The sequence below is a fragment of the Saimiri boliviensis genome, chromosome 1 (genome assembly GCF_048565385.1).
Source record: "Saimiri boliviensis isolate mSaiBol1 chromosome 1, mSaiBol1.pri, whole genome shotgun sequence".
Classification (NCBI taxonomy): Eukaryota; Metazoa; Chordata; class Mammalia; order Primates; family Cebidae; genus Saimiri; species Saimiri boliviensis.
The window spans coordinates 20,693,974-20,709,908 of record NC_133449.1 but is presented as its reverse complement, the minus strand read 5'-3'; the positions used below and the strand labels follow the sequence as shown (position 1 = coordinate 20,709,908).

The 15,935-nt window shown below is 35.8% G+C and overlaps 1 long non-coding RNA gene across 1 annotated transcript in view; it reads right to left on the bottom strand.

The window, feature by feature from the left end:
• Positions 1–15,935, bottom strand: part of LOC141583701 (uncharacterized) — a 312,231-nt gene that overhangs the window by 165,476 nt on the left and 130,820 nt on the right. The gene's annotated exons all lie outside the window — the stretch shown is intronic.

The window sequence follows — 15,935 nt, the reverse complement described above, 5'->3', positions numbered from 1 at the left end:
GGAAAACTCTCAGATAAAAAAAATTAAAGCACCTAAAATTAGTATCTTTGCATATCCAATGATTCACCCACCAGTTCTGTGAAGGGAGCTGCACTTGGGATCAGAAAGATCTGAGCCAAAATCCTATCCCTGTCAGTGACAAGAGATGTGATCTTAGGACAGTCAAATAAACTCAGAATTTCCTGATCTGCAAAATGAAAATAATACCTCCACTGCAGGATTGTTAGAAAGATTACAGATATAAAGAGCTTAGCAATGGGTTTACCACATTGTAATGCTTACTAGTAAATGTCTGTTGAATCCGAATACATTATTTTACAAGAGGTCCCTATCCTCCAGGACCTTACAATTCTTGCACAGGAGAGGTCAATAAATTACTGTGCCTAATTGCAGACTTGGCATTTCTCCAGTCTACTCTCTCAGATTCCGTTAAAATACAGTCATCATCTATAAAAAGGATAGGAGGCTGAAATTAAGAAAACAAGTCCTTGTAAAATACATCCAGCACTGTCACAGCTCTATGGATGGCCAAAGGCAATCAAGAGCAGCACTCACGGTGTGTAAAGCCTGCTTCCTTGCTGGAGTGAGGGCAAAAAGGCAAAGAAAAAAAGAGAAAAGATACCAGCAATAGCACCATTGTGTCTTCTGGGGGAGAAAATTATAACTACAAGGAAAAGGTTCTTTGAATCTCATTTGTCACATGCAAATTAATAAAATAGTGTGGTCAAGTTTCCTGAAACGAAGCAAGAGGATTTATAAACCTATAATCCTATTTTACTCATTCCTTTCTCTCTGAACCTATAAGAATCAGAAGGTCCAGAGTTCTGATCTGAGTTTAGCCACCTTCTAACCATGTGCTTTGGGTATATTGCTTACTATTTCTAAGCTTTGGTTTCCTCATCTTCTTATAAGATGAAGATTTAAAAAACAGTTTATTAAGCACATACTACATGCTAAGCATAAATCTTGGACATAGTAAGCATTCAAATGATTGACTGCAGTTCAGTAATGTTAACACTGGTCACAGCAACTCTACCTCTTGGCCATGTCCTCCTCCATCTCTTCAGTCCTTCCCCTACACCCTTCACTCCTCTCAGCAGTCTTCGCAGCTGCTGTCAGGTCAACCAGCTGTGCACTGCAGAGAGCAGAGTCCCTTCCTGCCCTAAAATAGAGTCACCAAATGCCAAAGGCCACTGTGATAATTCAGAAGGAGCCCCACCTGGAGGAGGGCCTCAAGTCTGTCACTTGCAAATCTTGTTACCATACATAAGTCACTTAGCTTCCGTGAGTTTGTTTAGACATACACACAGCACAGTGACTAACACTGACCTCCACAAGGCTGTTTAGAGAATTACATGACATTTATATAAAGATGCGTAGAAGCTGTAAAATATTATATGAATGAGAAAATTCGTAGTAGTGCTACCCAAGTGCATGGTGGCTGCTGTTTTCTGTTGTTATCACACTACCACAGAACACACTATTGGAAAACCCAGCAGATCCCACTGGCACTTAAAAGAGTTATCTTCTTGGAGCACTTACAGAAAGCAATGGTTGCTGAATTTTCCTGTGGCACTTCTAGACTAGAATGCTTTTCACCTTTCACTTTACCTTATTACTTTTTAGTGAAACAATTATAGACTCAAAAGAAATTACCAAAATCATACAGAGAGGTCCTCTATACCCACCACTCAATTTCCCCCAATAGTGATATCTTACATAACCATAGTGCATTATGAAAAACAGTAAATAAAAATTTAAAGATTTAGAAAATGATATTGTAAAATGATACAAAGAAAACATTTTGGAGTAGGTTAACCAAAACCCTGGGAATCATAAAAGAAAATAAATCAATAAATGTAACGATAGCAAATATTTTTAAATTCTAATTGAAATATATAAACAAAATAAAAAGACAAATAGAAAAATGAAAAATTGCAATATATGTAATGAAGTTCTAATTTCTATAAAATGAAAGTAAATAATGGCAATTTGGCAATACATGTCTTAATGTAAAACACCCAGGCCCTTTAATTCACCATTTCTGGTATTTATTGTATTACTATATTGGTAGATACAAGCTAAGGTATATAGTACTCATTGCAGTCATGCTAATAATACAAAAATGTTTAATAATATATCGAGTGGGCTGGTTTTTATAAATAATGTTTATATCCATGTAAAAGAATGTCATGAAAATATTAAAAGAAAAATACTGCATGATTTAACTCATAAGTGGAATATATCCTTAAAAAGTTAAATATACAAAAATAGAGAATAAAACAGTGGTTACCGGGGTAGAGGGTTGGAGAGGGAAATGGAGAGATACAGGTCAGAAGATACGAAGCAGCAGATATGTAAGATGAACAAATCTAGAGATCTAACATACAACATAAGAACTATAATTAATAAAATTGTATTTGGCATTTTTGCAAATTGATTAGATTTTAGCTGCTCTTACCACAAAAAAATGAGTAATTATGTGAGGTGATAGATATGTTAATTTGCTTCCCTATAGTTATCATTACCTATATGTAACCCATACATCATGTTGTATACCTTAAATATACACAATCGAATTTATTTTAAAAATAATTTTAAAAAGGAATAAAGTGAATTCCTGTGAATGGAAAGTGATTTCTAATATATACCATCAAGCCCATAAAGTGCAGAATGGCATATGGTATGCCTGCATTTGTGTCTGCCTCTTTTAAAAGTGATTCACACATAGTTATCTGTGAATGGAATAGTTCTGGAAAGACACACAAAGATCTGTAAGTCATTGTGGCTTGCGAAACCAATTTTTTAATAAGGGATGTTCTCCATTTATTTCTCTGCCACTGTCTTCTCTCACTTTTTCACCACGAAGTTCAAAGGTTTCTCCCTCATATGTATTAAAGTTTTCCACAGTTCTCAAAAAAAATTCTGACTTGAGTTTAAATAAATAAACAAAGAAATAGACATTAGTAGTTGAAACTATCTCCCCATTCTCCATTCCTAAATGTGGTAGAAAAAGGTGCTAATATATTTTCCATTAGTGACAATAATAATTAGCATCTACATATAGCAATTTACAATTTATAAACACTTTCTTATATGACTTCAACACTAATCTTCACAACCCACTATGAAATGAATATTTTCATCCCCATTTCACAGATTGGTAAGAAAGTTAAGTAATTTGCTCAGATTTATACAGCTAGTAAACGGTGGACATGGACACCAAGCAGATAGATCTTCTTGTTCTACTTTAGTTACTTACTAGCAAATGTATTAATAGTTTTCAATTTTGAAAAGGAAACTACTTTAAAGATGAGTTTTAAAGAGAACATAAGTAGTGAGAACTAGGAAAAATGATTCAACCTGAATATTAGCAAATGTTAGATCTGGAAAAAGAAATCTCTTTTTAATCAAGAATAAGTGTACAAAGTAAAACAGAACCACATACTGTTTATAAAAGATGCCATAACTTCATAGAAGAATACTACACTATTCAAGAAGCAGTAAAATAATATATTTTATTTAAAAAGAAATATTAATGGTTGGAAAAATGAATAATAAGTGTAAGGATGCCAGAGATAGAGACCTAAGTGGAGTGCAGTCCCAGACCCAGAAGTCGTGGCAGATGGGCAGCAAACGGAACAGAGTGAGGGAAGTTTGTCAAGGCTCATCTTCAACAGGCGCCACATCAAGTCATGAAGGACGCAGCCATGAGGAATTGTTGATTGCACCCCTCAGGGGCCCTGAAAATACTGCGGAGATGAGATCCATTGTTCACAGATAGCACAGTGCATGTCAGGCACTCAGCTACGTGGTGGCAACATCTTCAGTCAGGATTACTCTACAACACCCTCCAGTAATTCAATAATGTCTCTGAATTCTCTGGGCCCTACCAAATTGGGTGGGAGGGCGTTGCTAATTCAATGAAAACATTTTATAACTAACAAATGAGGACATTTTTCCATCTGCTTTCCACCTGTAGTTATTTAATCGTATAATAGCTTGTGGAATTAGAGAGAGCTTTATAAACTGGAATGGGTTCTACAAATATCTGGGATGTCTAGGGTGTTTTTCCCCCAAAATAATTCTGGTAGAAATTTTTCCAATAGTATCATTTTTTATACAAACTTCTTAATTTTTACTATAAAGCAACATGTCTTTTTTGTTTTATTATCTTAGTTAACACAAAATAGATCCCAGTATCAGTCTTTAGTCTTGTTTTAATTATGCCAGAAATACCAAAACAAAACAAAATGAAAATCGCTCATATTGATGATCTGCTCAACTTCATTCACAAATCTAGTTTCATCTCAAGTTATGAAAAGGATTACCTTTTCCAAACAGTAACTTTTAATGTGTGTGTATGAAGACTGTTTTCCTGCTTAGGAGCAGATTCAGTCTAAATTAAGAAGCCTGAAATCGTCCGGGCGCGGTGGCTCAAGCCTGTAATCCCAGCACTTTGGGAGGCCGAGGCGGGTGGATCACGAGGTCAAGAGATCGAGACCATCCTGGTCAACATGGTGAAACCCCGTCTCTACTAAAAATACAAAAAAGTAGCTGGGCATGGTGGTGCGTGCCTGTAATCCCAGCTACACAGGAGGCTGAGGCAGGAGAATTGCCTGAACCCAGGAGGCGGAGGTTGCGGTGAGCCGAGATCGCGCCATTGCACTCCAGCCTGGGGCAACAAGAGCGAAACTCCGTCTCAAAAAAAAAGAAGCCTGAAATCAAATCTCTTTTTCTGTCTATAAACAAAAGGAATATAAAGACTATTAGACATATGTTCTAATTTTATTTTCAAATCACATACACTGATAAAATAATTTTAGGCTATTAGTATGTGTATCTGTTTTGTTAAATTAGTTAACTAATGTTTTGGGTTGAATAAAGCATAGTATCAATAGAGTTTCCTTCAGTTAAATGTGACAATGTAAATATGTCTGTTATTCTTGGGGTATTCATTATCCTGGATATAGGCTAGAAAAGACATTCTTCAGCTGAGCCTGAACAATAATGAAGTGAGATGGATCATATCCAATAACTTTACAGGTATATAAATTATTATTTTAACCAATTTATTAAATAAAACATAATTCAATATAATTTTATAAATAACCCCTGTCTAGTAAACTTACTTTTAAAAATATATCTCAAATACATTAAAATAGAAAAAAAAATCCATTTTTGTAAAGCTATTTAAAAGTACTGCCATTGGCAACTTACAAAAATTAGAAATCATAAATAGAACGATCAGCTACCTGTTCACCAAAAATAAATGCTTTCTTTCCACAGAAGACGATGTGGCTGCCTAGGTGGGAACTATCTATCCTCTACCCTCTTTTTCTCTGTCTGCTGACTGAACACAGAAGACTCCAAGACCTCAGGGGGAAGATCCTAAGTCCCTGAATCACTATGTGTTAGGAAGCCGCTTGGAAACCATGAACATTTGCACCAGACCTTTGCATGAGCAGGAAATAGACTTTCATTATATTCTTTAAGCCACTGAAATGTTGTGCTTAACAAAACCACCAGGTCCATGCTAAATCATATACTAACCAATGTTCAATAGTGCAGACTGATTAAAAGAAGCTACAGCATTTTAAGACAGATAGGTAGTACCCTGATATTTGTTAACAACTTGATTAAGAAGTAGTAAACAAAACTACATATGCAGAATATTATAAGATAAGATGCTCTGAAGGGATCATCTGATATTAGCCATAAAGGAACGACTAATACTGAATACTGAATTGCTGTGTTTACTGTTTCTTTATAACTAGTCTCCACTGTAAAGGAATATGGCTAATTGTTAGGGGAAAGACTCATTAAGAATCCTTCCACCCATACCATCCATAGGTTGGCAGAAGATTGTTCATATGGTGTCATGTGTCAATATAATCATCTCTCCTCAGAGATATAAGCATCTCTGGGGCAGACACTGTGTTGAAGTCCCATGTACCTAGCACAGGGTGGAACACGTGTAAATTACCACCTACTGAACAGATGTAGAAATCCATTTATCCAAAGACAATAGCTCCATTCAGATTTAACTACACGTTTTTCTAAAAATAGTCTATTCTCCTTTCCCACCTAACCTGCAATTTCTTAGCCCAATCTCTTTAAGCTGTTCAGCCTTTCTCTAAACCAATATACTGAGCAAACCATATAAAAAGCAATAGAGAATTAACTTGAGATTATCAGACTAATGATACAGCTATCACAGTGTGGAATGCTTTGTGAAAAGAATATTATTGCTGGAGAATAAATGTGAACACATTTCTTAAGATTTCACCAGGCAGCTACATCTGTGTACATGTGACAGGTTTTTGTTTCGTGTTTGCCTGAGCTGCTTAAGGCTTTTGTCCAGTGAGGGACAATACGGCCTAATTGCTACACTCCATTTGTCCTACACCTAAGAATCCACAGCTTCCTTCTTTATTAACTTCTCCCAGCAAAACAGAACCATGACACAGAACTTGCACTCAATCCAATTAGGGAACTTTAAAGTTGAAATAAAAGAGAGAGTCTCCTTACATACCTCCTAATATCTGTTTTCCAGAAATAGATCTGAAACATCCAGGTGGGCCACAGTCAGCAACTTTGCTTTCCTGTCACCGAGTCACCACTAATAAGAGAAAGGACACCTCTGTATCACCGAAGAGTATTTCCTTATCTGCCAAAAGAAACTCACGTTCCCCTCGAGGAAGCCAACCCTTCCAATCTTACAGACGTGTAATGGGTATTCGCCACTAATCTCCCTGGCACAACATTTATAAGGAAGCAAGTGAGCAACCCACTAGCTTAGCTCTGTTTAATGGATTATTGGTCTTTATGTTTCCTTCTCTAGCCCCGTTATATTTTACTCTCAATACAGAAGCTACACCAAACCTTTAAAAATAGGTCAAATCATATCAATCCTCTCTCAAAGCTCTGCATTGGCTTCCCATTTTGCTCCAAATAACAAACTTAGAAGGGACTTAGAAAGTCTTTATGATCTGACCCCCTGCGATCTCTGGCATCTCCTCCTCTCCCCTCACTCACTCTGCTCCATGAGCACTGCCTCCTTGCTATTATTCAAACACAAGAGATCACTCAAAAGCCCATGCAAAGCCTTTACACTTGCTGGTCTCTCTATATGGAAGCCTCCTCCTTTTCCAGACACTCACTATAACTAATTCACAGACCTTCTTCAGGTGTTTGCTCTAATATGACCTCCTGAATGAGCCATCCTCCAAACACACACACACACACACACACACACACACACACACACACACACACACACAAATTATCCCTTCTTTCTGCTTTATTCTCCCCCATACCATTTATTATCTTCCAGCATACTAAATCTTTTCTTAATTTGTTTGTCTGCTTTCTTCTACTATAATCTAAGCTCCATCAGGACAGGGATTTTTGTCTGCCTATTTACCATTGTACCCTCAGTCCCTAACTCATAATAGGTATCCAATGAATATTTATAGAAAGAACAAATTAAAAGCCTATTATATATTAAAAATAGTGTGCACAGTAGTGTTACCACTGTATAGACTACATGATTGTAATAACAAAGTAACAATAGACAGTCTTTGGGAACAACAATGTATCCATGAACAAACGAGATGAAGGGGCTTCTCTGAAAATAGAGATTAATATTCCTTATTTATCATCACCTTCACAAAAACCCAAACTACTATGTTTTTCTCATTTATCCTGTTTGCTCTCCCTACCACAGGCTACAGCCACCTCAATTCTTTCTTTCTTTCTTTTTTTTTTTTAATAGTTGTCAGATTTTGCTGTTGTTCTGCTAAAAAAGATTATTTGAAGCTGGTTCCTCTATATCTTTGTTTCAGAGTATCTCCACGATCTTCATTTAATTCCTGAGCACACATTACCTTACCTGGATACAGTGGCTTTCCAACTGTTAAATAAAAGATGTAGCCATTGGATCCAAAAAGAAAATTAAGCCTATTTCTAATTATAATACCATGTAACAAAACCCTGAGTTCTCTAGTTTAAGACACATTTAACAACAAAACAAGTTGTTCTCAATTTTCATACTATATTTGTACATAGCTATTGATTAGGCATGTTGTTTCCAGGTTTTTTCTTTGGATATTTTCAGCATTGAACAAGTAACAGAGTTTTTTTTTTTTAAATGACCACAATATAAAGCTGCCTCATTTTTCCCTGAAAAATCCTGAAACAAAGACAGTACCCACTATTTCTTTTCCAGTCTTTCCCTAAAGAGTACTGTTTTTCTGAGGGGGAAAAATGCCATCTTAGACACAAAAGTAATACTCAAACATAGTCCAGGGCAGCCCCTAGGAACAATACAGGCAGATAAGACGTTGCTATTTATTTATAATAAATAATTCTACAACAGCAGTTGGGGTATTTTATAGAAGAATAGCTGAACTTTAAGAGACGTGAATTTGCTCAAAGTCACAAAGCACTAAGTAACAGCTAGAATCCAAATCTAGTCCTGAGACCAGCCTCTGTTCTTCCCACATAGCTGTGCTGCCTCTGCACCAGTGCTGACTCCACTCCTGACCAAACCTCCTCAATGGAAATTTACAGCCTGGAACTTCCTGTGTTATTAAGGAAATGAATCATTTATACTTGGCAACGTTTACTAATTCCTAGTGAACAGATTATATAACACTCTGCATTCAATCTTTTACTAAGCAGCTAAATTACTATTTTAATCTAATGTGAAAACAGCTCTGACATTGTCAGTGTTAATGAGGAATTGCCATATACATATTAGTGACTCCCACTCCTAAATAATTGATCTCTTATTCATATCGCAGCATATAGAATGATGTTTACTAGAGTTAAGTTTAATTTTACCACGCAACATGGAAGGCATAGATATTTATGAGAATTAAATCAGGCATTTTAAATTTGAGGAGAGCAAACCATATTTTATGGTATAAGAATCCAGTGGATAGCAAATCTACTCCAACTTTCCCTACTCTAGCCTTCTAAATTTACCTCCACATCAGACAGATCATTAAGATTTAAAAGTAACAACTGCATAGTTCTAGGTTTAAATGAAATAACATCAAAGCACAGGAAAAATTATACAATTTTTCTTCTAAGTAAAGACCAAAGAGTTAAAACATAAGTCAGATGGCAGGGCTGAATTCCTCTACCCTTGATTTGCTTCCCAAAATGCACAAGAAATCTCAGAATGAGAAAGGCAGTTGCAAGAGCATTGGAAATTGGTAATATTAACAAATGATTTCTCAGTGGAAAAAAAATACTTTTTAATTTACAAAAGTATGCGCCACAGTAATGTTAGATTTCCACACAAACCACTGCCTACTTCAATATCAAAGTCAGTGAGTGGTGACAGGAACAGAAAAAAAATGTATGGAAGAAATAATGGAAAGTTTCCAAATTTAGTGAAAACTATAAACCCACAGATCCAACAATTCCAACTAATCATAAACACATACAAAATATGAAGAAAAGTACACTAAGATATGCTATTATCAAATTGCCCAAAAGCAGTGATAAAAGGAAATCATAAAAGCAGCTGGAGGGAGGGAAGCAGAGAGGAGCAAAGATCACAGTGACAGCAGATTTCTTGTCAGAAACATTGTAGTCAATAGAGAGTGGAGCGAAATGTTTACATACTGGAAGAAAAAAAATCTGCCCATCTATTTTTCTATATCCAGCCAAAGGATACTTTAAACATGAAGGTGAAATAAGGAATTTTTCAAGCATGCAAAAGCTGAAAAATTATCACCAGTAAACCCACACCACAAGAAATGTTAAATGAAGAAGGCAGAAAAAGTAGGCACTTTCTTCAGGCAGAAAAGGATAAATGGTGGAAATATGGGTTTAAACAAAGGAAGAAAGAACACTGGAAAAGGTAACCACATGGATAAATATACAAGATTGAGTTTAAAACATATTTAAAAGTAAAACATCTGAAAACAAATGTGTTAAAGAAACAGAAGCATACAACTGCAAAATATACCATATGTGAGGTGGCATAATGTCACTTCAAAGTAAAAGTTAAACATGTAACTATAAGCCTTACAGTAACCATTAAATTAACAAAGTGAAGAGCTATACCTAATAAGCCAGCAAAAGCAGTTGCAAGAGCACTGGACATTGGTCATATTAACAAATGATTTCTCAGTGAAAAAAATACTTTTTAGTTTACAAAAGCATGGGTGGGGTCCTAGGTCAGATAGAATACAATCAATTAATCCAAAAAGAAGGCAGAAAAAGAGAAAATGAGGAATGAAGATTAGAATAAACAGACAGAAAATAACAAGATGATAGGTGTAAAATAGATTTAAATAGGTCAACAACCACATTAAATGTAAATACAAATGGTCTGATAACACAGTTTAAAATCCAGAGACTGTCAGATTGGACACCACAGTAAGACCCAACTACATGCTGCCTGCAAAAATGCATTTTAAACATAAAGAAACAGATAGATTAAGAGAAAAAGACTAAAAAACTATACACCATGATAAGACTAACCAAAAGAAAGCTAGAATGGCTATATTAAATCAAAGTATTATTCCAAGAAAAGACTATTAGCCATTAGAAAATAAATTCATAATTATAAAGGGATCAACTTATCAAAAGGAGATAATAATCCTACATATTTCTGCACCTAATAACACAGCTTCAAAACACATGATGTAAAAACTGAAAGCACCGCAAAGAGAAGTAGACCCAATCACAATTACAACTGGAGATTTCTACATGCTCTTTCAAAAGGTGATAGACCAAGTGGATACAAAATCATGAAGGATATAGAAGACTTGAACAAAACAATGAACGAACTTGACCTGATTAAGATTTATGGAACACTCCAACTCACAACAGCAGAAAACATGTATTTTTCAAGTGCACCCAGAACATATACCACATTTTGGGCCATAATATAAGTCTCGATAAATATAAAAAGTTCAAATCATAAGTCTGTACTTCCACCAGGGATTTTTTAAGTTTTCAGATTTTTTTTCACTCTATACTACTGGTGGATAAGATTCATAAGTTCATGGATGAGGAAAAACATTCTCATACTCAGTCCCTCCCTTAAAAAGTTATATCAGAGCCTACTGTGTAAGGACATCAAAAATGAACATGTTCCCCTAAGCTGGGATGAGTTTTCAGGAGACGGGACCTCCACCAACTACTAATCCAAAGAACCTGAGTCTCTCACACACACAAAAGACTGTAAATACCTCCAGCAATATTGAGGCAATATTGAGGAAGTTGTTCATTTTTGTTCTCAAAATCTCTTCCTCGCCTCTTTTAGCCACTGAGGTTGTCCTAGATTTTATCTATACCCCAAATTGCAGTGAACAACCAATGATTTTACTTGAAATAATTGCTAGTCTGCATTGTAGATTTTCACATAAAGTATGACGTGTAACTGACAGCACTTCAGACCCAGATAGCAGTAGCATTTTAGGTTTCATGTGGCAATTAGCCACAAAATTAGGTCAACAAAAGACAGGATAAGTGATCCCAAAGAAAAGGAGTATTTATAAGATGGAAAATGGGATCAGAGGAGGACACGACAGAAACATATTATAAAATTATTAGAAAAATTATCTAGATTATCCTTCTTAAAAGAAATGTGATCTTTTATATCATACAAAATAATACCCTTTCTAGTATGGTCATATTACTGCTCCCATTTATAATACTTGACTATCTTGACCAAGAAAATATTTTCTTGGCATCTGCTTTTCTATATCTCTATCCATTTTGCAATCTGCAATAAACTCTCTTCTTCTCACTTTAAACCTACAGAAAATTTTTAGTTAGGCTGACATACATGCCAGAGCTTTATAGCAGTGTTCTGATGCATGTTTCCAATGAATAAAAACCTCCAATAAGCCTCCTGAATGCCAGCCCCTCCAGTTCAGAGTTAATGATTCTATTTAGACTACTGATGCAGCATATAACCTGTGGTGAGAGCCTCAGTGATTTTATATCCTCTACTACACTGGGATGAATTTTAAAGTCAAAGATAGTGCTGCCCCTAAGGTCTCACACCCAATGAGACCTAGGAGAGACAGGGAGGGAAAGAAGACGGGGGAGAGACAGAGGGATACCATAAAGCCACCACAAAAGGTAATCCATAATAAGACCTATAAAAAGTTGTTTGTTTGTTTGTTTTGGAGGGGGTTATAACTCAGAGTAGATTTTTTTATTAAGTGCATAATAGTTACACATATTTTGTGGTATATGTGATATTTTTGATACATACATATAAGGTATAATTATCAAATCAGGATTACTGGTCTTTCCATTGTCTCAAACATTTATCTTTTCCTTATGTTGGGGACATTTTAATTCTTCTCGTCTAGCTGTTTTGAAATATGCAATACATTACTGTAAACTAGTCACTCTACTGTACTATCAAACACCAGATCTTATTACTTCTGTCTTTGTGTGCTACTTAATCACCCTCTCTTTATCCCTCCTTCCTCTTACACTTCCCATACTCTAGTAAATACCAACCTACTCTAGCTCCATGAAATCCACATTTTTTCTAGTTCCCACATGTAAGTAAAAATATGCAATATTTGTCTTTCTGTGCCTGGCTTATTTCATTTAACATATCATTTTCAATTCAATCCATGTTGCTGTAAATGACAGGATTTCGTTCTTTTTTATGGTTGCATAATAGTTTTCCACAGTGGCTGTACTAATTTACATTCCTGCCCACAGTGTAGGAGCATTCTCCTTTCTCAGGGAGGGTTTCTGTGGAGACTCTCTCTCTTTCCTCAATCTTTTCTCTTCTCTCTCCTCCATTTACCATGTTTTAGCTAGACTGGCTATTTAACAATTCTTAGAACAGAATAAGTTCCTTCCTAATCAAGATCATCGTACCTGCAGTTCTCTTTGTCTGGAATGCCCTTCCCTTGACTTTTATCTCACATGTTCAATGTACTATCTCTTCAGAGATCTACCCTGGCCATCTCTCCAAAGTCAAATCCTCCCATCCAATTATTTTCCAGTGTAGCACCTTCTAAATTTCCTTCATAGAACTGACGACATGCTTTTGTTTATTTATTTCTCTATTACTTAACTGCCTCACCCACTAGAATGTAAACTTTTTGTGGGCAGAAACTACATCTATCTACATGGCCATTATATCGCCAGACCTTAGCACAGTGCCTGGGAAAATTTTTTCAAGCAGAATAAAAATGTATTCAATAAACAATTCATCAATACACATCTTCCCCTTCAGAACCCAGAATTCAGTTTACAAATCAAGCTGTGAAATAAGATGAGAAGCAGTTGCCTATATGCATTCACACTGTCTGTAAGGGGATTCATATATTTGCTGGAATCTTTCCTTTCACCAAGGAAAGATACCTTAACCTCCAGACTCCTTAAAGCTTCCATCCAAACAGCAAACAAATAGGACAGAGAAGTCAATATGTATGCATAAAATTTGGTTATTGCTTATACCAGCCACAAACAAGATGAGCAGGAGACACAAAAGCTCTACAGTATCCACAGAATTTCCAAGCAGAAAAATTTCAGTTCAACACTTTTGACATAGAAAAACATTTGCCCACATGATTTTTGTTGAGAAAGGCAATCTGAAATGGGCCTTGGGATCTCTGCACATTCTTACTGGTTATGCCAAGCATATGATATACGGACAGCTCTCTACCCAGGCCAACTTTCAGGGTTACATTTGCAACAAATAATCTTTAAGAATCAGATACTATCTTCTTTTAAAACAAAGAGCTTGCTTACTGTTTGTTATACAGGTGGTGAATTCTCCAAGATCAGTGTTCTTAGCTCTAATCTGATTGCAGCCTCAAGGGCATGCAATCTGTGTGGTCTCACCTTGAAGAGAGCCTTGCACTTGGCTTAATACTCTTCTTATGTCATCTTACTTTCTTGATGATTTTATCATTGAACTTATATTTTGTAAGTAAAGTACAAGGAGACTTGGAGCACACAAATGAGCAGAGAAGAGATATACAATATGCATGTCCACCATTCCTTGGGGCTCATTCACATGTAATATTTGCAATACTCACCAGCACAGAATTCTAGGATTTCAATGAGACTCAAACCAAGTACAATGTAAGCCCGTCATATGTGACTGAGTAAGTAAAAGCTCTGACAGCCCCATAACCCCACCCTTTTCATTGTATCAGAACTTGCTTAGAGTACACAAAAAGGCAATGACATTCTAAAAAATAGAAGCTACCAAGGAACCTAATCATATCCTTTTTTAATCATGGTACTTCCTTGGTATTAGCCTGCCACTTAACATTCAAAATGATGGCATAGAAGGAAAGGGAAAGATAACAGCAAACCACAGTTTCTTTTTGTTTTAGTCCTTCCTTACTCATCAGTAAGGCAATGCTAGAGAACTTAATAGAATACATGGATATCAAGACATAAAATACAATTGTTGAATTGGTTTTGTGTATTATTTCCACTGTTCTGGAAAGTGTTATACTCTAATGCCTTTAATGGCACTGGCTTTTGAATAATGAGCACTGCATTTTATTCTGCACTGACTCTCACTAATTACCTAGCCATTCCTGGCTGAAATAAAAATCCACTGTATGCATAGCATCTATCTTGGACTCTTCATGTTGCCTCTAAATAACCTGGGGACAAGGAGTAACACAAGAAACATGCTTATGTTCATGCTGACTGGTGTACCATGAGAAATAAAGTTGTTTGTCTCTGACCCAGGAATCATGTGTCTTTTTGCTAACATCTATGAAACAGTAACAGGCTAACTTACTGGCTTTCAACTAGGATAAAATTTTAGATTCTGAAAGTTTTTACACCAACCACAAAGGTAACAAAAAACATAAAAGACCTACTGTAGCCACAGAATTTCTAAGAAGATAAGCCCAGTTTAACTCTTTTTCACTTAATGCAAATTCTTCCCCTTATGATCTCACTCTTTGTTGCATGATTTTATTTTGATGATTTTTTTTCTTCTATCTCATTTGGCCAAGCCACACTGGTATCCTTATTTCATTATGCTCTTTAGGTAATGAAAACGTTAACACTCTCCTTAATTTGTTGTTTTTCCATGAGGTCTCATTAATTTGAATATTTTGCCTTAATTTTTTTAATTAATTCATTTTATTTCTACCATACAATCCTGATAACTTTTCCTTTCATCCACAATAAATATGACTGCTCAATAGTGCAGCTAATGAAACATTTCCTTGTCACATGTCTTTATTACCTATTCAAACATCTTAAAAAGCTGCTATTCACAAGGACCAGTATTTCCAGATGTACTACAATGTAACTTCTCTTTCACTGCTGATCCTAGTGACAAAGTTTCTAGTGAAAGATGAAATTAAAATATTATCTTAAAATTCTCTCAAAAATATTATGATCCCAATCTTGCTTAAACTCTGTATGCAGATAATATGGTTTGGTTATGTTCCCACCTAAACCTCATCTTCAGTTGTAGTTCCCATAATCCCCATGTGTCATGGGAGGAACCAGATGGAGATAACTGAATCATAGCGGTGGTTTCCCCATCCTGTTCTTGTGATAGTGAATTAGTTCTCACGAGATCTGATGGTTTTATAAGGGGCTTTCCCCTTAGCTGGGCACTCATTCTTTTCCTTCCTGTCACCATGTGAAGAAGGACATGTGTACTTACCCTTCTGCCATGATTGTATGTTTTTTGAGGTCTCCCCAGACCTGTGGAACTATGAGTCAATTAAATCTCTTTCCTTTATAAATTATTCAGTCTCAGGTATGTCCTTATAGCAGCAGGAGAATGAAATAATGCAGCATATATGTTATGAACATATATATTTGTACAAGCATAGAAAAATTGGGGAAAATATACAAATTAATTGCAACTCACTCAGATATGTGAGTAGAAAAGCAAAAAAGAAGACTTCAGGTTTCTACTGCCTGAATTTCATAATTAAAATATT